Source organism: Falco cherrug, chromosome 1 (assembly GCF_023634085.1).
Source record: "Falco cherrug isolate bFalChe1 chromosome 1, bFalChe1.pri, whole genome shotgun sequence".
Taxonomy (NCBI): Eukaryota; Metazoa; Chordata; class Aves; order Falconiformes; family Falconidae; genus Falco; species Falco cherrug.
Window position 1 is genome coordinate 27,619,312 of NC_073697.1, and position 22,804 is coordinate 27,642,115.

General features: G+C 41.3%; 1 protein-coding gene across 1 annotated transcript in view; it reads left to right on the forward strand.

Annotated features, from left to right (window-relative positions):
* Positions 1-22,804, forward strand: part of LOC114014820 (uncharacterized) — a 66,281-nt gene that overhangs the window by 10,770 nt on the left and 32,707 nt on the right. The window lies entirely within an intron of this gene.

Below are 22,804 nucleotides of genomic sequence, written 5' to 3' on the forward strand. Positions count from 1 at the left end.
GAAAGGGCTATGTACTTCCTGAAAAATTTGCCACTAAGTCTGAAGCCTTTAAACTCCCAAATCTTCCCAATGAAAATTGTTGCAGAGATAAACATCAGTCCTTCGGGGCTGGAAGTTCTCAGAAATAAGCACTTGAGAAAGTTAGAGCTTCTTATACAGGCACCATTGACTTAGAGAAGTCTTCAGTGACACATTTTTTCCACAGTACTCCAGAAACCAAGACTTACTCTGTTAACAAATTAGCTTTTAGTTACATGAGTAATTAACAAAAAGGTCACCGATCCATTTTAGCTGTTTTAAGCAGTTACGATCAGGGCTGGGAAAGAAAGTTAAAGGTGAATGGAAAAAGGATCACGTGGAATATTTTGACCGCAAAACCCCAAAACTAACAGCAGTGATTTTGGTAGGTAGTAGGGAAGAATTGGGAGGATCAGAAATTCTAGAGTAGAAAATCAACATACACACCCACTGGATAAAATTCACCCATGTGTAAACAGCCAGTGACAGCCCATTTCTCACATAAATCTCATTTACGTCCTTAAGTTGGAGTAAATGCTTAGGAGTAATTTCAAAGGCATACTTGAGAAGAGATAATTTCAGTCTTTGTGAATTAATAAGTATCCTGGATTCTGCAAAGACTGATGTATGTGCCTAACCTAATATACTGCAAATATTTCTGGTATAATAGCTAATAATGTGTAAACTTAAAATGCTGGCTGTCAAGGTTAGGTAGATTTGGGACCTAAGCAAAGAAATGTAAGAATATGAAAATGTAAGAAATTAGAATAAATCATAAGGTCTGTCTTTTTAAGTATGTGCCAACAGTAGCAGTAGTCAGCAGATGTATAGGGCTTTATGTATCAAAAGCAGTGTATGAGCAATGGTCCAGATCCAGAATGCCAATATTCACGTCAATGGTTTCAAGGAAATACAAGTGGCTACTTTGGTAGGGTTACTGTTCACTAAGCTTTACATGTAGCAGAGTCACCTATGTTATTATCACCTGTAGTTTACAGATGAAATCGCATGATGGGTTACCAAACAGATATTTGCTTCTTTTTCATATTAGTAAACATCTCAACAAAGCTAAGAGAAAACACCTTGAGGAATGAAACAAGTCATTATTATGTAGCTATGTGGTGAGGCAAGCTGATGTTACAGCTTTCTCACTTAAAATTCACCTTAAATAGGAATACATCGTGCAGTTGGGGAGCCTAATGAAGAAGAAAATGCCCAGATATTTTTTTTCTTCAAAGATCCTGTTCAAAGAAACTCTTAAGCCAGTAGTTCACCAAAAGGCTGTTGAGCCTCAGGGGAATGTCTTATGCAAGGTGGACTTCTCTTGGGTGATTGCTGGTGTTTTAAGACTTGTGGTGGGCATTACTTGAATGTTGCAGTGTAGCCAAGCAATGGTTGTTTGCTTTAAGAAGATGTATTTTCTTTGTGACATCCTCTTCCCCTCAAATGGTAGACTATTAATTTGGGCTGTTTTGCAGCAATGTGGAGAATTCCAGGTTTGAAAGCATGGTAAAGTCTGTCTACCCATCAGCACCCACTCTTTACAGGCTAAGCTGATTTCTTTCCCAGTATGCCCCTCCCAACATTTCTCTGTTGTTTTTTCTTTGTCATTTCATTCATTGTTTGAACTTCTGTCCATTTTTACAGACTAGAGCTCCTGTTTCTGTATAGGTAGATAGGAAGAACACACCAAAACAGGATTTCTTTCAGCCTTAAAAATGGTTGGCATATCCCAGTGGATAGGGGAGCACAAAGTGCACAAAAAATGAGTGGAAGTAAGGTGGAAATAAATACAGATGGTCTGCCTCCTTGCTTTCAGCAAAATCTTCAGTTCTTAATTCTAGAATATTAGACACAAATCTTGAAAAAACATTAAATCTGTCAATACAGACTAAATTCCCTGCTCTCTTCAGCTGTGTTTGCACCAAGGAGTTGTTTGCCCCCGCATATTTAACAGGAGATACACTTGGGTGTGCCTAGTAACTGTAATTTCAAGAAAGCAAAGCAAAGCAAAGCAAAGCAGGTCCCTTTTTATGCCAGTGGCTTGCACATTGAGGAACCTTGAAAACTCTTGTTTCTCAGACAGGGTATCTGTGGAATTCCTGCCATCTATGTGCAATGAATTCAGACTGAGATCTTAAAATTGGCTTCCTTCAATCGAGTTTTGTTATGCAGTTGGCATGCTTTCGCACCCAAACCTCCCATCTGCAGCCTGCACCTGCATTGCTCAATATTTAACTCTGAGATCTCTGAACTTCCTGGACCACTAAGGTGTCTTTTGGTTTGCGGCTTGCTGGCCAGGGCTGTTGCTTACCATAAGAAAGAGGTTCAGATGCAGTAAATAATGTAGATTTCCAGTTTCCTCAGTGTTGTTTCTGCTCATTGAAAAGAGCTCTGTTCTGGCTGTCATGGTTTAACCCCAGCCAGCAACTAAGTACCACACAGCCGTTTGCTCACACCCCCCCACCCCTGGTGGGACGGGGAGGAGAATCGGAAAAAAAGCAAAACCTGTGGGTTGAGATAAGAGCAGCTTAATAATTGAAATACAACAACAATAATGTAATTGTAATGAAAAGGGAGACAACACAATGAAATAAAACCCAAGAAAGACAAGTGATGCACAGTACGGTTGCTCACCACCCACTGACTGATGCCCAGCCAGTTCCCAAGCAGCGATCAGCAGCCCCTGGCCAACTACCTCAACTTTACAGACTGAGCATGACATTCTATGGTATGGAATATCCCTTTGGCTAGTTCGGGTCAGCTGTCCCGGCTCTGCTCCCTCCTGGCTTTTTGTGCATCTCCTCAGTGGCAGAGCATGGGAAACTGAAAAGGCCTTGACTCAGAGTAAGCACTGCTCAGCAACAACTAGACCATCAGTGTGTTATCAACATTATTCTCACACTAAATCCAAAACACAGCACTGTACCAGCTACTAGGAAGAAAATGAACTCTATCCCAGCCAAAACCAGGACACTGTGTGCTGCAGCTTTTCCTCAGCATGAAGCATGGGGCATGAAAAGCAGGGTATAGCATTTACAACCTTAAAAAGCTATTGCTTTGCATTCTTAGGCTTTCTCTTTCTGCACAGTAGCTAAGTGAGTGCAGGATGTACTGCTACCTTTACCACAGACAAGCCCAGTATTTTCTGCTGTCAGTTACTTTGGAAAAGATCAAATCCTTCTCTTTGTCCTATGATTGTTTCTGATAAGCTGGCAGTAAGAATTCACAACTCCCATGCAGCCTCTTGTATGACACAGCTGAGCTGCTGCATGGCATGCCCCCGCTGCTCCCCAACCCCCCACCCCCTGGCATCAGTGAGGAGTTCACCAGCTCGATGGACTAGAGGCAAAGCAGGTATTTGCCCAGTGATTTTACAGCTACATTGCACCACAAATTATTCACCGTGGCTTTATAGGCATACATACCTCTCCCCTCCTGGCCTTGTGGGTCTCTTCAGTGCTCTGAAGGCTGAGTCTGGCTTGATAAAGTGAAAAAAATCTCTCTAGGGTTCCCCTAGGTGCATACAAATTTATGGTGAGCTGTATACATTACTAGTAAGACCAAATATTTGAATATCAAGAATTGTAAGATTGTGGGCATACACATGCACATGCCTCTGGGTACACCCAGATATGCATATGTACATGTATTAATACAGATACACACATAGGTAGATATTTATAGTGGCTTGGATAACCTATGAACTTGAAGTTTCGTTGGCCTGACTTTCATGGGTGCAAGATGACATAGTACCTGTGAAGGCTGGAGGTCAGTTCTACACCAGAAAATGTGATTGGAGCTGGCAAGCCTTCCACAGTTATGATCAGAAGAAAGATTGCTTTTGCTCATGTTCCTTCTTTCCTGGGAAAAAACCCCACCTTTTTCTGGTACAACTATGTCTCCACTGGAATTTCACTGAATCCAGAGAAGTGAAGGATCACTTGGAACTACTCTGGATGCTGCTTCAAGCCATCCTTTAAGCTGGCTCGAAGGGGTTAGGGGACATGAACTAACCACCCAGTTCCAGAGAATCCTTTGTGTGTGGCCACTTTTTATTGCTGTTCAGAGGCAAGGCACTACAAGGAATTAATAACCCATGTAAAACTTATATCAAGATGTTTGCTGGTAGCAAGTAGATGTTTGTTGAAAGAAGCATGGTTTAATGGCCTTAGCACAGGTCTGTGATCGAGGATCTCCCGTGTTCTTCCTGCGACTTTGACCGTGATTGCCAGTCTGTCTTTTGACAGGTCATACATTCTGTATGTGCTTCTATTTGCCTTCTCTGAAATGGGCTAGAAAGTTTTACTTAGCTTTTAAGAGCCAGAAATAATTAGTTTCTGTTTAAAAAATACTGTTAAGGCATGAAATATCAATCATCAGTCTGATCTACCTTTAGCTTTCTGAGTATTAGGTGTCCTAGACGTGCTCTGCATTACGTGGAAAGAGACCACTCCAGAGGGTGAGACCTCCCCATGTGTCAGTGTGAGAGTTTTTCTTCATAAAGAAATTTCCCTTTTCCAGTCAGTATAGAAGGAATCTAGGTGATGGAGTGAGGCTGACTTTCAGATGGCTAAGGTGAAGTGAAATAAACCCCATCCTGGATGCTACATTTAGGGTTGTTTATGCACTGTGCGAAGTAGGCAGAGTTTGCACTGCACATCTCTGATCTCTGAAATTAAAAGATTTGTGTGAACGAGAGGGATGAGTATTTCATAAGGTTCACCTAGAAAAGAAAGGTTCTAACCTGAATTAGAAACAATTGTAGTGAAATCTTCCAGCGAAATGGAATCATTGCTGTGAATTAAGATGAATGGGCTACAGGGCTGCTCGGAGCTTTGGGAACAGAACAGGGACACAGGCTCACCAAGTATTTCAACAGCTTAGGTGGCTGGCTAGGGAAGAGAAGATAGAAGGCAAGAAAAATAGTCATTATAGATATCATCACTGCTGTGGAGCAAGGCCAGTGGAACAGCGCAATTGCAGGCATGCTGCATTGTGTGGAAGCTGAACTGAAGGAGTTTTAGGCCGTCCGTGCAAGTCGACCAGTAGAGAGTCAGTGCTCAGAAGTGACCTCAACTGCAGGAGGCAAAATGCCAGCCACATTACTAATGCAGTCTCCTTTGCCAGCTATCTCTTTGGCAGTGTTGGTGTCAGCAAAACAAAACACGGCTTAATGAGATTGCAGGAGAAATGGCAGGCAACGACTGTAGGTGGTCAAGGCTTCTTTTCAGTGTGCAATAGCCGTGGTTTTCCAGATCATGTGCTGTCACAAAGTTGCAGATGGACCAGAAAACAGCCCCTGGGTGGGACCATGCCATCCATCCAAAAAGGTGGTCTTGGATGAAAACAGGCTGAAGTCAAAGAACTGGGCTAGGAACGCTCCAGGATCCACAGCACATGTTAACAAACTGTCCCCTTGCCAAGAACCAAAATTTCCAAATCCTGGCTGCTTGAACACTGCTAGTCCCTCACACAGTCTGCTGGACTTACTGCACGTTTCATGCAGGGTTTCCTGCAGCAGGGATGTGTCACTGAGCAACCTAGGCAGAGGAGGCTGGGCAGGGATGAGGGCAAGACCCCACACAGCATGGGCTTGGCTAACCTATGAACTTGAGGTTGCTTTCACCAGTGACTACCGCTGGCCCCGCATCTGTGGCTGTAGCAACCCAGAGTGTTTTCAGGAATAAAGTAAACACGAGCAGGCATTGCCTGACATCTCTCAAATTAAATTAAAAAGTGATTTAGTGATTTTGAGGTGGTAGTTCCTGTCATCTGTTGTAATCCTTGAAACATTTAGTGATGCTTAGTCTTTTATGGGTGTCTGAACCCCAGAAAACCTGTGGGGTATACCATCCCTATAGGATTAATACATATCAGGTAGGCTGATGTAATTCAAGAGGACCTTTTTAATCATCAAGCCGTGTGTTTCCTGTTGCAGACAACTGTATCATACAATCCCTTTTACAAGTTACTCAAGTTTCTCTGTAAAACCAGTTAGGTTTCTGTTTCCACTTTTCCTATTGTCTGTTTCAGAACCCTATTTCTTTGCTGGTTAAAAATTTAAATTATGGTAAAAAATTCATAATTACAATTTCTATGAAGTGTCAGCACTACCCAGTAGCTGAAAAAGTTATTTTAGCTTTCTGGTGTTTATGCTGTGTCCCTCTTTGACCTTTATTTCACTAGGTTAAACTAATGAAGCTACTGTATTCTGATGTATGGTAGCCTGTCTGTTCTTTGGCTCATACCAGCCATCTGCGCTGTTTCTGTATCCTGAATTCACCCCTCCTCAAAAACAGGTGATCAGAATTGTATACAAAATATTTCAGATGAAGGTGCAGCAGTGCTTTGCACATTGCCTTGAATATTATTACATTTCTAATGGAAACATTTTGTCTGAAATATCCCAGGACCACATTGCTTAATTCATAATTACATTTGGGTCTAATGGGCATTCTGTGATCCTGGTATCCTCAGTCTTCCCTGCTGTGTTTCCAGCTGATAACCTCCACCACACTGCAGAAATTCTTGGCTCTAATCCCTCAATGCAGGAATTAATAATACATTTCATTTAATTTTAACCTACAGTAACACTTAGTTCAATGGTGAATTTGTAAAGCTTTTAATGGAATGTCAGTGTTTGATATCAATGCAGATATTTAATTAATTAATTTTATTTCACATAAACCTAAGAAAAATTGGAGGTACTCAGAGTGTGTGTTGCCTAATTTATGAGGGCATTATTTGGGTGGGTTAAAAATGATACTAGTAATAATATAGATTACTAAAGGGAAATGTTTAGTTTAGATTCCTAAATCCTTGTCCCAGCTGTGCATAATTTTACCAAATTTAATTTGATTTCATAGTTTGTCTCATTGCAGCAAGGAGAATGCATTTCCTGCATTTTTCATTCCGAATACATTAACTTTTCCCCAGATAAACCCACACATTTTTTGTGAAAGGATAGCTGAGCAGTTTAACCAAAGTTAGCTTAATTAATAGACCTTTGCAATTCAAGTATGACAAGATTGCAGAAAACTACCTGAGCCAAAGTTCTCCAGCCTATAGAACTGGAAGGGCCAAGGATTACTTTTGGTAGAGGATATTATGCTGGGTTGTACAAAAAGTGGGTTTATGTTGTTTGTGCAGTTGGAATCACCAGTATTTCTCCTGTTCCTTTCTATAATAAATCCCGTATCTTAGAATGAATACAGGAGACCTTTTTATTTTTATACTGCATTTTCCAGCCTTTGAAATGCTTGATTTCTCAACTCTGTGGTTACATTAATGGTATTCTTTTTCTTGACGTCTCTATGTATTTGTGTGCATATGTACTTTGTATACATAACATTCGTGAAGATGCAAAAATATCATATACAGTGCATTATGTACAGGAAAGGCTTATCCATTGTCTTTTTATTACTGGCAGTTCTTGAGAAATGGAAAACAGTGCTACTTTTTTTTTGCTTTATTTTCTTTGCTCAGTTTCAAGCCTACAGAGATGGGGCCTTTGGGAACTATGACATTTTTCCTACTTTGAGGAAAATGTAACTGTCATCCAGCAGTGCCTTATCTACCACATTTTCTCTGCTTGAAGCAATGTTTTATAGAGCTACTTAAGTTAGAAGTGTGGAGGATCTTTGGCTACCACATGGTCTCTGGCTTTAATAGGTATTCCTAGGAATCTGACAAGTCATACTTCTTTAAAAATAAAAGGTGACAGGTCATTTTGGTGCTAATGCTATTTGAAAACCATGATAAAGAATTTTATAAAAAGAAATATTAACCAGACCAAAACAATGCCATAGTCTCCAGAAACATTTCATGCTCCAGGTAAGTTGGATGTTACAAGGGAAGGACAGGCCTGTGGGTAAAGAGGGAACTTGGTTTTTTCCCAGCTTTCAGCATAGGTCCTGATGTCCCTAGTGTCAGCCTGTGTCTTTGCTCTGGCTACAGTGGGCTTTGAGTTTTATTTTTGTTGTCTTGAGATCTTTGGGATCTGTTGTATGCAAATAGCACTTGTCTCTCTTGGGTATTAGAAAGTTTGATTCATTAATCTGTTTAAAGAACATTAAAAACATGGTATAAGGGTTGGATTAAAGCTGTTAAATGTTAATATTGGTTTGGATTTTCAAAGGCAGGGAAAGGAAGTAGGTCCCCAAAGGGATGTAAGTCCACTAAAATCCATAGGAGATTTAAGTGTGAAAAATTGCTTTTTCTCCTGGCAAGCCTTGCCGCTGTGTGCAGTGTGCATGTGTGAATTAAGATATATCACATACAGCATGCTAACAGTTAAAGCCATAAATGTCAGCTCATTCAACTCTCAGGAGAATAAGAAAATTGTGGGTAAAATATGGCTACGACATTTGATAAAAATTTAAATGGTATCAGTTTAAAAAGAATGACTTATCAGTATGTATTGCTGAAGCATTTTGGCTCCCAAAGAATCTCACCTTCTCCTTCTCAAGGACAGCATGTGAGTAAATAGGAACTGTGTCTTCCGCTTCCGAGTCTCTTTGGTTGGTAAATGTCTGATATGCCTTGCTTAAGAGGATCACAGAGAGTCTTTTAAAAGAGGAATTGGGATCAGAGGCAGAGAAAAAGCAGAGGCTGACTTGCCAGATAACTCCCTGCTACTCTAAAAATGTGCAATTTAAATTTGAAAATCAGAAGTAGGTTCCTTATAGTTGAAATTTATACTGTACTTTGAAAAGAAATAATGAAGAATGAGATTTTTTTTTTTCTACAGTAATGACATCCAGTTTCTCCAGCTTTGAGCTTACCTGTACTGTTTTTGCAGGAAAACATTAGTGTCCATATCTGAAAAACATCACTCCACACCCTCCAATAAACTATAAGTAACCCCCAATCCTAGGAGCTAATCTGTGGGGATGAACTCTGGTGTCCCTGTGGAGCCTCAAGGTCAGAGACTAAGAAAAAGGGTAACAACAGAAGTGCCTCCAGGATAAGGAAAGCGTTTTGCCAGGAGTAGCAAAGGAAACTATAATGTTTAAACCAAAAACAAAATCTGAATAGCAGACATTTTTATTGAGCAATTGTACAGAGTTCAAAACAAAGTCATCTCTGCATTTACCCTCTGCTTTTTATGATTTTCTTTGAAGTTTATTTTGTTTGAACAAACTTGCTTACTTCCCAGAAATTAATTCCTCTTTCTATAAGTAGATTCATGAAGCAGAAATTACATCTTCATGTTACACAAACTCCACACCCTTTGTGTTTTACTGCACTGCCAGTAGTTTGGTCTTGTTCAGATATTTGTTTACAAGGAGATATAGGTTGTGATAGTAATTTATTACCTGTTTTATTGTTGCCATTTGCCCTATAATTTTAAAGGTAACCTTAAATTATTTCCTAAGAAGAGGCTATCCTTGGACTTGTGTCCCCAGTCCTCCAGGATGCTCAACTCCTTCAAACTCTTGTATACCCAAGAGAGTGCCGAGTACATTTAACATAATGTTGGGTCTGAGCCAAGTGCTGAATGTCTCACAAAAAGAAAAAGAAAAAAAGAAAGCTTCACCTGAAGTTAACTTCTTCCAGGCCTGTCAAAGAATTTGGTTAATGTATTAACTCAGCAGATATTTCCCAGCATTTGATGTGTGGGTAATGTCAAATTGCCATGCAGTTCACTATATGAGCAGTCATGCATAGATGCACAAATATCCAAGTGTGTGGCATGGAATAAAAAATGCAGTGAAGGTCCCAGTATAATGCCCTGGAGACCAACTTTCATTTCCTGGGCTATGCCATCAATTTTAGGGAAAAATGCTTCAAAGAATTTAGTGTATTTTGGGCACAAGCCTGAACCTGCTGTCATGCCCAAAGTCTGTATGTGCCCACACTTACAGATGCAAGAGCCCAGCTCAGATTCGTTGCTACAGCTCCTTGGTCCCCTGCAATGATGTCATGTAGGTAGATCTGGCCAGCCAAAAAGTCCTAAAAGCACATCCCAGAATGTTTAATGAGCAGTATGATCAGGCAGGAGTCAAGCTGCTGTCTAGGGAGTATGGTTGTGGTGTACAAGCTACAGGCACCCTATGGCTGGTAATAGGGGTGTGTGGGGTGAGAGGCAGCGAATATACCCCCACTGGAGGCTGATCACTGACTGAACCCCCCCATCGCTACTCTCTTCTGCTTCCCACTTTCATTTCTTTCTGATCTGCCATTTTTTGCCACATAATGCAAGCTTTTGTCTCTTTCACCTTAAAGAAATATCCACCTTTGATCTCAATTGCTTCTGTAGCTACTGCTCCTGCTTTCTCCATTTCACAGAGTTTTTAAACACTGCTAGGATTTCCTCTCTGTTTTGTGAGAGACCCCATTCATCCCAGTTTTCTGTTCACTGCAGCCCCATGCCAGTGTTAGCTGAATTTCAGAACCAGCCTGCAGTTTCCAGCCTCTTTACCCTGTCGGGCATCTCTGGCACATCGTTTGGGCTCCCTTTCTTGCATGGCCCTGCTCTTACACCTGAGTGTTTCTGCAGCACAACCATTGCTGCTCTGTGTGGGTCTTGCTGGAATCTGTCCTTGGCCCATGTGTGTTGAAGTTTTGCACAGAGCTTGTGCAAAACAATACAGCAACAACTGCACCTTTGGCTGTATGTGCCATTTTCAGACAAGCATGTGATAAGTAGGTAAACAAAAATGTGGATAACAGAAAAGGATAAAACCCACAAAATCACAATGAGTTTGGCATGATAATTTTGCAGAATTTCTGCCTTGTAATTGCCCTTGTAAAGGCAGCGGCAGGGTGCTTTTTGCATGTGTCTTTGAGTGTACCTCTCTTGTTTGAATGATGAGCTTTTTGGTTCTGTGCAGCACCTAGGGGGGTGACTTTTGATGGTGAGTACATGAGAGAGGAGCGAGGGAGAGCACTAAAACAGCAGTTTCTGTTAAGTTCAACAGGCCATGTGGCTCTTGCTGATCAAGGGGATACCATGTGTGAGGAGTTTTATACCTTTGGTCTTGCTGAGGATGAAACAAGGTTGTTTCAGGTTTATTTCTTACCAGCTTTTGCATTTATCTCTACTGTGCTTGCACAGCAAGTGGTCAGTTAGCATTGCTGCTTGTTTTTCCTTCTGTCTTTCTGTAGTACATTGTGGTTTCCTTCTTTATCAAGAAAAGCAAAGCTGAAACAGTAATATTCCACATGTGGCTCCATTTATAGGAATTACCTTCTTAGGGCTGGAGTAAGAATTTTACCACTTCGGTTTAGAACAAGTGCCACATTTAAACTAAGAGTTTGTTTTGATATGAGGGTCTTTAACAGCTGAAGAGATGTCATTGGTACTTATTTAAGTTACTTCTGCTTGGGCCTGTTACCCCAGACTGATGTGATGTCTACGCTATCATGCCAGTGTGGCAGCTATCTAAAATACTAGATGCCTGCTGACAAGGTGGAAGCAGTCAGGTGCCATGGTTTCCAAGAGAAGTGCAAATCAGCTCCAGTCTCAGAACTGCATCACTGGTGAGGATGGGAGTGTTCCTGTTCCAGCAAATCTACCTGAAAAGCAAGATGTATTGGAATGGACACATTGCGTGCTGACCTATCTCCGTGGGTTCCACACTACAACTGGCTTTCTGTGTCCTACCCAATAGAAGTGTCCACAGAGCTATGCAACAGCATTGCTGCCGTTCCCCTCTCAGTGTGTCTTTCCTCTCTTGGCAGTCAGCTGGTCCTCTCACTACTTTGCTTCTGATTTCTATCCTTGTCTTTTCCTCATACTCTAGGTATCCTAATTTCTCCAGATGTTTCAGGTATGTGAATTTGAACTTCGCTGTAGAAATTTAGAATCATTTTAGTTGAGGTTGAACTTCCTAGGAATTTGGACAAATTTGGATTTTAATGGTATAAATTGTATAACTCATTTCCAGTAGAATCTGAATTGATATTTTGGGTCTGGGTCTGAATTTATGTTAGATCAAATCTGAACATTGTTTTGAAAAACCTACAAAGATGGAAAGATTAGACCCAGGTCCAAAGTCCTGATCCCTGGATTTAGGTGCAGTTGTATCTGAGGTTCTAGTTTCCATAGCAAAGAAATACAAAACTCAGATCTGTAGTTTTGGCAGTGGGCTGGCTCACAGTTTTACTCTGTAAGGAATGTTTCACAGCTCAAATTTACATCCTTCTTCTAATACATACTAATAGTCCTTTACCTCTCTGTCCTTCTGCAAAGGTATCAGATGAGCTTTGAGCTCTTTAAACATTGATACTGGGTGTGTCGCCTTGTTCTGTAAGTCATTGTGCTTGTGATGCTTGCTGCAGAAGTCACTGAATCATATAGCAGCGTTGAGCTCCCTGGTACTGGAGCCGCAGGTCTGATTTTTCATATGCCATACTCCCAAACAGCCAGCAGGAAATACAGACCTGCCTGTACACATCTTTCAGGTGGTTTTGGGGCTAATTTGATTTTCACCAAAGTAATTGGAAAAAGATCCTTTGATCGGTACGGGATCAGAACGATCGGTATGGGGGTCTCCTTAAAATGATGCTCTCTCACTAAATGTTTATCCAGTTGTAATAAGGAGCAAAATGCTTCATTATTTTTTCTATAAATTAACGAGTCAGACTTTGGGGAAAATATGGTGCCTAGAACAGGAAAGCATGGCAGAAGAGAGAGTAAGGCTTTTTCGTGTGACAGATCTCCTTGAACACAATGTTTAACAGGCAGATTCCTACCACGGGGCACACCCTTGGGTCTCCCGTGGGAAGAAGTGGTGGGAAGAAGTGGCAGGCTGAGGGTCATGGCCTGTCTCTGGCATGGGACTGACAGCAGTGATCTCTGAAGGCAAAAGAAAAGAGATCAGATGCTGGAGGGATGGGAAAGAGAGGAGTAATGAGGAGCTGAAGCTAGAAGGATGCCCTGGTAAGCTTGGCTCAGCTGTTTAGCCAAAGCCCCGTTATCTGAATAAAACTCAAATCCTAAATTTTGGGACTTATACAGAAAAATCTCTGGGGAGGGCCAGACTGATGAAGAGCATTCTAGCCTTGCTGTATACGTAGCAGCCTCTTCTGAAACCTGAACCCTGGAGCTCTTTAAACATTTTTATTTGTTCACGATAGAAACTGCACTGAGGATTAATTAACCTTTTTGCTTTCCAGCAAGCTACCTGGAATTTTGCCACATTGTTCTCATTTAATATTTATCCACAGAAATGTGAGAATTATGAGACTGCATTTTGTTTAAAAGTGCCAATTTGTCATGGCATAGTTTGATTTAACAACGCAGAAACTCCTTGGAATTACTAGAGGCATATTGTAAGGATTTCCTGATACAAAAACTGGCTAGCTTGACTCCATTTGAGTGCTAGGGAAACAGGTTGCTCTTTAGCTGAGACTGAGTGAGCTAGATTTCACCCTTGACTGAGTTGGGAAAGCCCAGGTATCAACAGCTCTAGATAGTATTTATAATGAAAGACCTTAGCCAGCCAGCACAGCTTACTCAGAGACTACATGCAAATGCCATCATGAAAACAGGCGTAAGAAAAACAATGGTGGATTATGTTTGCAAAACCAGAATTATGATTAGCAAAATGAGAGATCACTTTCTATTCCTTTTGCCCACAAAGCCCTCTCTAATCAGGAGTAATTGGCAGTCATCAGTTAACCAGTCAGCTAAGGCATGGTACAGAGGGCATTTTGGGTGGTAGGGTGCTGGCAGAGATCACTGAATCTGGGGGAGGTGCTGATTAGGGAGTGTTAGAATTAGGAGGGGAGTGAAAGCAGAATTAAAAGCGTAGAGAGGCAGTAGGAAAAGATGATGAAATAATAATTTTTGTGTGCCATATGCTTAGAAAATATGTGATACTATTTCATCACAAAAGGATTTCAGAATTTTCCTAGGGAAAGTATTTATTTTTTCCTGGATGCAAGTGTCTTGTGCAGGATCTTCTCACAGAAGTGGGGCTTTCTGTTGGAAGTGCTTTAGATGCTCTAAGAGCAAAGCTGGCCCTAGCCCCCTGGTACTGTAAGCACAACTTTTTGCAGAGGTCCCCCTGTTTAATTGACCTCTGAGGCACACATAGCCTCTCTAAATGTCCCCCCTCAAGTTACTCATCAGCTGAACAAGTACAGTGTAGAGGCTGAAACAAATAGTAAGTGTTTGCGTGCGTACCCATTGCATAGTTCATATAGTATAGTTGCCTTGACCGTTATTTGACTGTGCTAAGCTGGGGAGCGGGAGAGAGAGACTAGAAAAGGAGCCCCTGTGAGTGTTGTGCATGGGAATTAGAGGCAGAATAAATGATTGAAAGTGGCATATCCAAAGGGTGGTTTGAAATTAGGTGGTTTGAAAGGTTGTATAGGTGGCTGTCTGCTGTGTCTGCTTTGCAGGAGCTGGAGGGATCCAGCTGCACAAATAGTTCGACTGTTCAGAGGCCAGGGATTTTCTTCTTCAGCTCTGCTGCAGTTTTTGTATATGTTCAAAACAAAGCAATTATATGAGGTTATGTTGCTTGAAAATGATGAAAACACTATAGCCAGCTGTGCCACTAGCAGTCCCGCTTTGCCACACCAGTTTGCAGCTCCGGTTTTGCCATCTGATTCATGTATGTAGATAGGAACTAAATGCCCATCTGCATACACATGCAGCCATGACCTACACTACAGAAAAGTCTGAGATTCAGGAATTTCATGGAAATTCCTAGAAAATTTTGCCTTCTCATATGAATGTGCTTTTCCACATCAAGTTACAATAAGCAAAATTGTGCTTTCCTGCTGGCCTGTTCACCTAATAAAGGCTATTTATATTCTTTAGCAAATGTTTATATAATTCATTAGAATATGAAAAAAACCTATTCATATAACTGCATGAAAGTGTGAAACTTTGACTGGAAGTGCAGTAATGTATAACTTATTGATGCTCCAGAGCCAAAGAATATGAACAGAATTAGAACACCTCCTGGAGAAACGGGCCTGCTACTGAGAAAGTTTCAAGTTCATAACATGGCAAATTTGTACATCCATGTTCTCACAGATGGGTGTTGAGACACTCAGAGAAGGATACAGGGGTTAGTTAAGCCATTTAACTCTGATGGTTGAGCTCCACTAGTTGTGAGGTATAGTTAATTCTTCTTACATGGTAAGAAAAAAATCAACAGCGTGAATGTAAAAGAAGCCTTTCAAGCCTTGGAGGAAGGCTGAAGAGAGGAAAAAAAAAAAAAAGCCTACCAACTGCAGTTCCTGACATCTGCTGAGGTTAAAGAAGATCCCGGTAAACCAAATGAAGTTTGTCACAGAAAAACAAGAGATCTGAAAAAGCAGCTGGTAATACATAGATCTGAAACTGAATCATCGGGAGAATGGGCTTAGCTTGATGCTGTCGAGATGAATAAACCCCTGAGGCAATTAACTTCGTGAGATCAGAGGTGTGAATGAGTCAGGTTTTACAGGGAGAGGTAGTGTCTTCTGCTCCAGCAGCGCATGTTACAAACTGGAGATGGAACCACAAAGGCAAGAGGAATGAGAGCAGGGGAAAGGGGGATGTAATGTCCACTGCAAGAGTAGGGTAACCAGGGCTGGGAAACAATAGCAAGCATGATCTTTGCCGAGAACTACAGGGAACTGAGGGCTGAGGATGCAGTGAGCTGGCAGTGAACCAACAGCTGAGGAAATGGTGGAAGAAGGAAGGGTTGAATTTGTGGAAAATTTTCTTTCTCTGGGAAAGAGGTTGTTTTGTTTTTGACAGTCTTATTTGAACAGAAAGAGGAATTTGCCATCTGTGGAAACGCCACTTCCAGAAAATATTAACCTTTTCCTGACCAACTGTGGAGCAGCAGCTGCCTCATGCACTAACTGTGTTGTAGCCGCAAACAGCCTTGTTTTTCATTGCCGTCAGTTTGAGACATCACGGTTCTTTATAACTTTGTAATGCAGAGTTCTTCAGTTCTTCTAACATGACCTTTAGTGGCATTATACCACTGAAAGTACAACTCTCCTTTCCTGGCCGTAACTCACCTCCATAAACGTTACACGATTACCCCCAGGAACATAATGCACAGTGTCACAGCTTTTAGTGCAGTGAGGACTGATTGCTAGGATCGCTGGGAGGTGAACCTTACTAACCTCCTCCACACTTTGAAGTAAGACAGTTATGTTATGAATGTTCTTTCTGTTTGTCAGTAATTTGGGGTACTGAAATAGCCTATGTGATGGAAGGACATGAAGTACTTGGAGAGAGAGAAAAATAGGTAAGTATTATTTGTGCCACAGCATCAGCTGTGTGGTGCAGCAGACTAATAGTTAAATCATGTTAGGGCTGCACAGGAAAATAAAAGCCAGCAAGAAAGGCTAATTCTAAAAATAAAGCAGAAGTTGTTTGTTAGGGTGGTCCGGAAAGAAACAGGGCAGTAAAATTTGTAGATGTCTTTTTGTAAAACACTACAGGAATGTGTAACAAACTTGAAGAATTCACTGTTTTATTGTGAGGAAAGGAAAATCCTGGCTCAGGAAAAGTAAAGTTGCATCAGTGAAGAAAGCCCATATTCCTCAAGGATACTGGCTTTTGGAAGAATAGCTGAAGAGAACTGATACAAAGTTTCAAAATGGAAATTTCCCTTTGGAAAATCTTCCACTACTGGGTGCAAAATGTGCTCCATGAAGCAGAATGCTGAAAACAACTGGCTTTTTGAATGGGAGAATTTCAAAGAAATTCAGAATTGAAATGTGACATCCCATCCCATTTGGATATTCTCTTCCTGTTTTATTTTGCTTTTCCGGCATTACTTTTCCTGAATTTTCAGTGTTGGCATTCTTGTTCCATTTCAATATTTTTTTTTTAATTTAGGTGCATGCATGTATGTGCATGTGTGTATTATGTGATAATCTTTTAACAGTATTAACATTTTTTATGAATTGAAATATTTTGGATTTTTCCTGTAAAATATATTATCTTGTATTTTTCATCTCAAATCTGGTTGAAAACAGACTCTGGCATGCTGGAAATTCCCCTGGTCTAAATAAACTCCATTTCTTGAGGAGCTGAGCTGCCAGCTATAATTTGGTTGGGAAGCACCTCTCCAGCCTCTACATTCTGGTTTCTTTTTCTGTAGATAATTGTTATTTTCTTGTCCGTGATTTTTTGTTAATTCTTTATTGCTACTTTCCCTTGATAGTTACAATTGTTAAAATCCTCGTAACTTGTTAACTAGTGTTCCCTTGACTGAAATATAGTAAGTGTCCATAAATTCGCATCATCACAAAATAATTGAGGTTGGACCTCTGGAGATCACCTAATCCACCCCTGTCCCACCCCACCCTGCTCAGAGCAGGTCAGCTGCAACAGGTTACTCAGACCATGTATAAATACCTCCAAAGATGGAGACTCCACAGCTGTTCTGGGCAACCTGTGCTAGTGCTTGGTTCCCCCCCATAGTGGAAATATTTTCCCAGTATCTAATGTGAATTTCTCATGTTTCAGCATGCTTCTCTCATCCTGCCCCTGTGCATTTCCAAGTGGAGCCTGGTTCTGTCTGCACTCTTCCGTGACACAGCTGCAGTGAGCACTCACCCATGGTTTAGGTGCGTTCGGTTTTACTGGGCAGCATCTTAACCAGTTAGCAGCAACCAGACTGTGTATTTCTGCCTTGCAGCCTGCACAGTAGCTGTGGTTCACAGATGTGCTGACAGGTGAGGAATGGCAGCTTATGGAATGCAATAATATGATTGCAAACACTTGCTGGATCTTATCATCAGCTCTGCTGTTATCCTTTACAAGATTATAAAAGATAAGCCTTTATCCATTCTTCAAATCCATTGATTTTTACCCAGTACAGATGAAGGTTTTCAGATGGTGCTGTGTGTTTTGCAAATGTCTGTCTCTACCCAGATAGTACAGAGGCTTACTGTCTGGAGTCATTGGGCTTTTGCAAGAACCTACAAACTTAAGCAAAACATATTTTTAAGTAGTCAATAGTTATTACTGGGATTCTTCATATTTTTAATCAAGGAGGGTCAGTTTGGTAATTCAAGAACAGTGCACTTGACCTGAAAGAAAATGCGTGCATGGTAGGGATTCTCATTGGTTATTCCTGCCTTGGTGAAAAGGAGCATGCATTATCACAGCTGGCTAATGTTCTGATTTGTTAGTTTATAAAATACTGGGATTAGAAAAGGAGGATGGCAATTTTGTGCTGACTGGCAAAAGGCTTTGCTAGGCTCTCAGAGGCTCCTGTGGAGCACTGAAGAAGAGAGATGGTGTGATGGCAGCACAGATAGGTGCGGGCTGAACAACAGGCAAGGTGGCTGGCAGCAAGCGCTGTCCCCAGAGTGCTGATTCAGCAGCCAGGAGCTAATTGTGCAAGAGGAATGGCACTTTTAAGGTGTTTACATTCTCTTATCAGACTAGTCAGTGTAAATAATGCCTTTGTCAGCAGTATTTCTGTGACCAAAAAGCTTTGCAAATGCAGTGTAAGGATTACCTGGACCTCCTATAGCAAAGTAAATCATGTTGTTTGAACCCTTGGAAGTCCTTTGGAAAGGGACAGGAGAGTTATGATTCTACCATGGCCAGAAAGTTGCTTCATCCTGTTTCAACTGATTTCAACCAGCGCATCTCCGTTAGTTTCAGAGAACCAATGCTTTTTTAGGTCTGGTTCAAAGTACCTGAATACTCTGTGATAAGAAGTGCTGAAGCTATGCAATATACCCTTGTATATAGGCTATATATGTTACAAGTTTCATAAAGTGAAAAGTTTTCCTTACTGTGTGACCATTAAAATTACACATATATTTGCTTAACAGAATTCTTTAAGATTCTGTTTCTGGCCAGTAACAGCAACAGGTTGTGTCTTTAGCTTGTAGGATCACATGGAGAAATACCAGTAGGAACAAAGAGGTGGGGAGGAGATTGGTGATTTGTATTGTTTTAACTTACGAGGAGTTTAAATTCCAGCTCCATTCTCACATAGCAATCTGGAGAAGAAAACAACAAAAAATACTTCTTTTTTTTTTTCAGCCAGAGATGAGTTATCAAACAGAATGTAGGCACCTAATTCTCTGCTTACATCCTCAAAAATACTTCAGAGTTATATGCCCCAGTAAGGCAATTAGATTTCCCATATCAGTAATTAGACTTAAGAAACTTAAGCTGGACTATCAAGTCCCAAAATCAGTGTGAGATCAGTGAGGTTAAAGAGATTTACATTTACTTTTTGTCATAATTTTGCATCTTTCTGAAATGTAATTGAATTAGCAGCTGAAGATAGTAAATTGCTCATAGCAGTAAAACTATCCCACTGTATAAATCCATGACACACCCTCACTCTGAATACCGTGTGCTGTTTTCAAAAAGGGTACAGTAATATTATACAAGGTAGGGAGAAGGTCAGCAATCACTGAAGATACAAAATTGCTTTCCTATCAGCAATACTGAAATATACCAAAATCCCTGAGCCCAAGGAGAGAGAACTGAGGGAGGATAGCTCACACGATCGATGCAGAGAAAGGGAGAAACTGTGGGATGAAGTGCTTACTGTGTGTTGCAGTGCAAGAATTAGGGGGCATCAAATGAAATCATGAGGTGGGAAGTTAAAACAAATAAAAGGAGATGATACTTCATGACACGTGTTGTTAAAATAGAGTTCATTGACACTGGGTATTGTGGATACTAGGGGCTTCTATGGTTTCAAAAAGTAATTAAATTTAAGTAGCAAGTTAAGCATCAAGTACATTGAAAGCTGTGAAAAGATGCAGTAAGCCAAAACAATACTTAAGCAATTAAATTTATTCAGTAGAGAACATTTAAACATTATTTTCAATAGCACGTTTATTCTGTTTTCTTTTTTTTTTGCCATTAACTGTATCACCTCATGTTTTTAAACTTCATTGCTCAGAGCAGGGACTATCCTGCATGTTTGTTCAACACTTCTGACAAGTATTTTTGTGGTGCTTTCCAAATGATAAGCAATACTGATTGGTCTCCCCACTAGGGCCTGACTGGTGTGTACCTGGCTGCTTTTCAGAAGGAAAATACCTTAAGTAAAAATACCTTAAGTAGAGTAGACGGCAGATCTGAAGGAACAGTTGTGTCACTGTTATGCTTGTCATCTTTGCATGTCCTGCTGACACCTTGGTGTGCAGGGAGCTGACTTAAAGTAAGAGATGTTGCTGTGGCTTGTACAAACAGATGAACCATTATCCTGAATGCAAATAAGTGTCGTTGCAAATTTAGCTCTAATGAAAACAAGATGGTGGAGCTACAAACCTTGTCTTGCAAATGTAACTTTCAACAGAAAGTTTTGCACAGATTAAACTTCTACTGTTGCTGAAGACTCTTTCTCAAGGCTAGGTGGAGATTATTGCTGCAGAGGTGCCTGTGGCAGTTTGGGTGGAAGACATGGAACATCTCTTGGATGACACTGACACAAAGAAGTAGCCTGAGAAGCTGCACAAGTCCTCCGCGGTGGCAGCTGTCTGCCTGCCACAGCCATCCTCAGGCCCCATCCTTGAAAACACTGTCAATGAGTGGTGGATGAGCTACACCTCTTCAGAAAGGCTTCCTGAAACAATCACAAAGAAATAAAATATGTATAACCAAACTTGCATACTGCCTTGCGGGTGAGCCTGGGGAAACAAGCTGCTCAAAGAAAATTCTCTAAGGGAATACTGATGGCTTAACCTCATTTTTGGTAGTTACATATAGAGGGTCTCATGGCTGTACTGTTGAAGATGATTAAAGGATTTTTTTTAATCATGCCCAAAATTAGGTGGTTCTTTGGTCAAAAAGGTAGGGAAATACTGTTTTAGTGATAAGGACCTTCAGCTTCCATAATCATGAGCAAGCTGTGTCCCAGGGATCTGGCTGCCTTTCTGTGGCAGACAAGGTCTCCACTGGTGTATTTAGAGGGTCCCTGCTGTGGCAGCCAAAATAATAAGAATTCGGGAATTAAAACCTGCTTATGCTAGCATGACCTGAACATACTGATGCTGTACCTGGTTCCCGGAGGGGGCTGTTCATGTTAAAAAAAGGACAGAAATCCTCCCCCCAGGCAGACAGATCCCCTCAACTGTCCCACGTTTTACTTCTAAGTGGTAGCAAATATCTTGCAATTGTCAATAAATAGAAGCATCACTGAAAGACAGTACATTGCTTCCTTGAAGGTAAATAATTTACTGAAATCTTGGCTTTAGGCAGATGACTTTATAAACTGCTGTCATTGTTTCTTCAGTACAGTATATGCAGATCAGCTGTGGTTCATAATCTGTGATGGCGTTATTGTTTGCATTACCCACATAAATCTTCCAGCATCTGTGTATTTCATAAGGGAACAAACATTTCTGTCTATTACATGAACACTACTATTGTAATAAACTGATGTTATGACAGACTGTAATTACTGCAAGCAGTCTCCCAAAGCCTACAGCCAGGGTGTCACACTTAGACAAGAGTTTGCCAGCAGCCTAGCAAGGATTAGCAGATCAGGCTGCACAATAAGGTGGATTTTCTGTCAGTCCTGCCTTGCCATGGGGCCTGGAGACCAGCAGCCCCATACCCCCGGGCTAAGTCTGCTGCCTTTTGCCCACTGCCTGTGGGAAGGTCAGGGAGGAGTTACCTCACCCTGGGGCAGTGGGGCAGTTGCGGAGGGAGGGGAGGGATGTGCAACGCCCTTGGGTGGCTGCGGCACCCACACCTGGCTGTGCCGGCTCTGCCTGGTGTGGCCAGAAACAAGCTCCTACCGACCAAGACATGAAGCAGCAGCTGTTGAAGTTAAAACATTTTTCTAATCGCTCCCCAGAGCATTACTGAGGTTGGCAGAGTGACTCTCAGAAGTGCCAGTGGTAAAGCTCAGCACACAGAGATCTGCAAAGATCTGTGCTGGTGCTTAAAAACTGTAGGAAACTGAACAGGGTAACTGCTTTGATCTCGAGTAAAATCTTAGAGGGGGTATTGTGGCATGCAAATAGTAAGCAGAAAGGATGGTTGTGTAATTAATGCTCAGCCATGAAGTTTTATGGTAGCTGGATTTCAATTTGATAGCAATTTCTCCCACCACTTCCAAATCAGAAATTGGGATAACAATAGTCCTCCTGCCACCTGTTAGACTTCTGAAAAGCATTTGCCCCTGTAATGTTGACTGAAAAAGTGCCTGACAGGAAAGCAGTACAATCCCACTGCATTAAGTGAATTAAAAATTGCTTGCTTAATAACTCTCAAAGAACAAGATTTTACAGGCTTTATTATGGAAAGAAGCAATTTGCAATAATGGTTTCTTTTGCCTTCAATTTCCGTAAATCCCTGTTTCCTGGCCCTGTAGTTTTCTCTCTGGAAACTCCCCTGGCTATAAATCAATGGCTACTAAAGCTGGATCCATGTATGACTGGATCTCTCAGAAGTACGTTTGATTCAGATCAGGTGTGGCACACGACTGCATTTCTGTGGTGTCATACAAAGCACATTTCTGTTGCATCTGTGTGCTGGCCTGGCTGGTGAAAATCTAGAGGGGGTCAGGCAGGCATGGTGATGGGTCAGTCCAATCTGAATTGTCAGAGTGAGTTTATACTATATCGGTATGCTTTGCACATGGGGCTCTGATATTTTTTATCCAAATCAATAAGCTTCAAATCCAGATTTACATAGCTTTTCCCATACCAGCAGTAGCAGCCTTAAGCACAGAGGCTCTATTTCTTAGCTCCCTGATTTCGGGATAAGGACAGACACGTTTCCTGGTCCTGCCGTGGCAGTGTTGTACAAGAACAAGCCACCCGCCAGCCCAGCCCTGTGTTGTCAGCAGCAACGCAATTGCCGGATGCAGTGAGTGAAGTATCA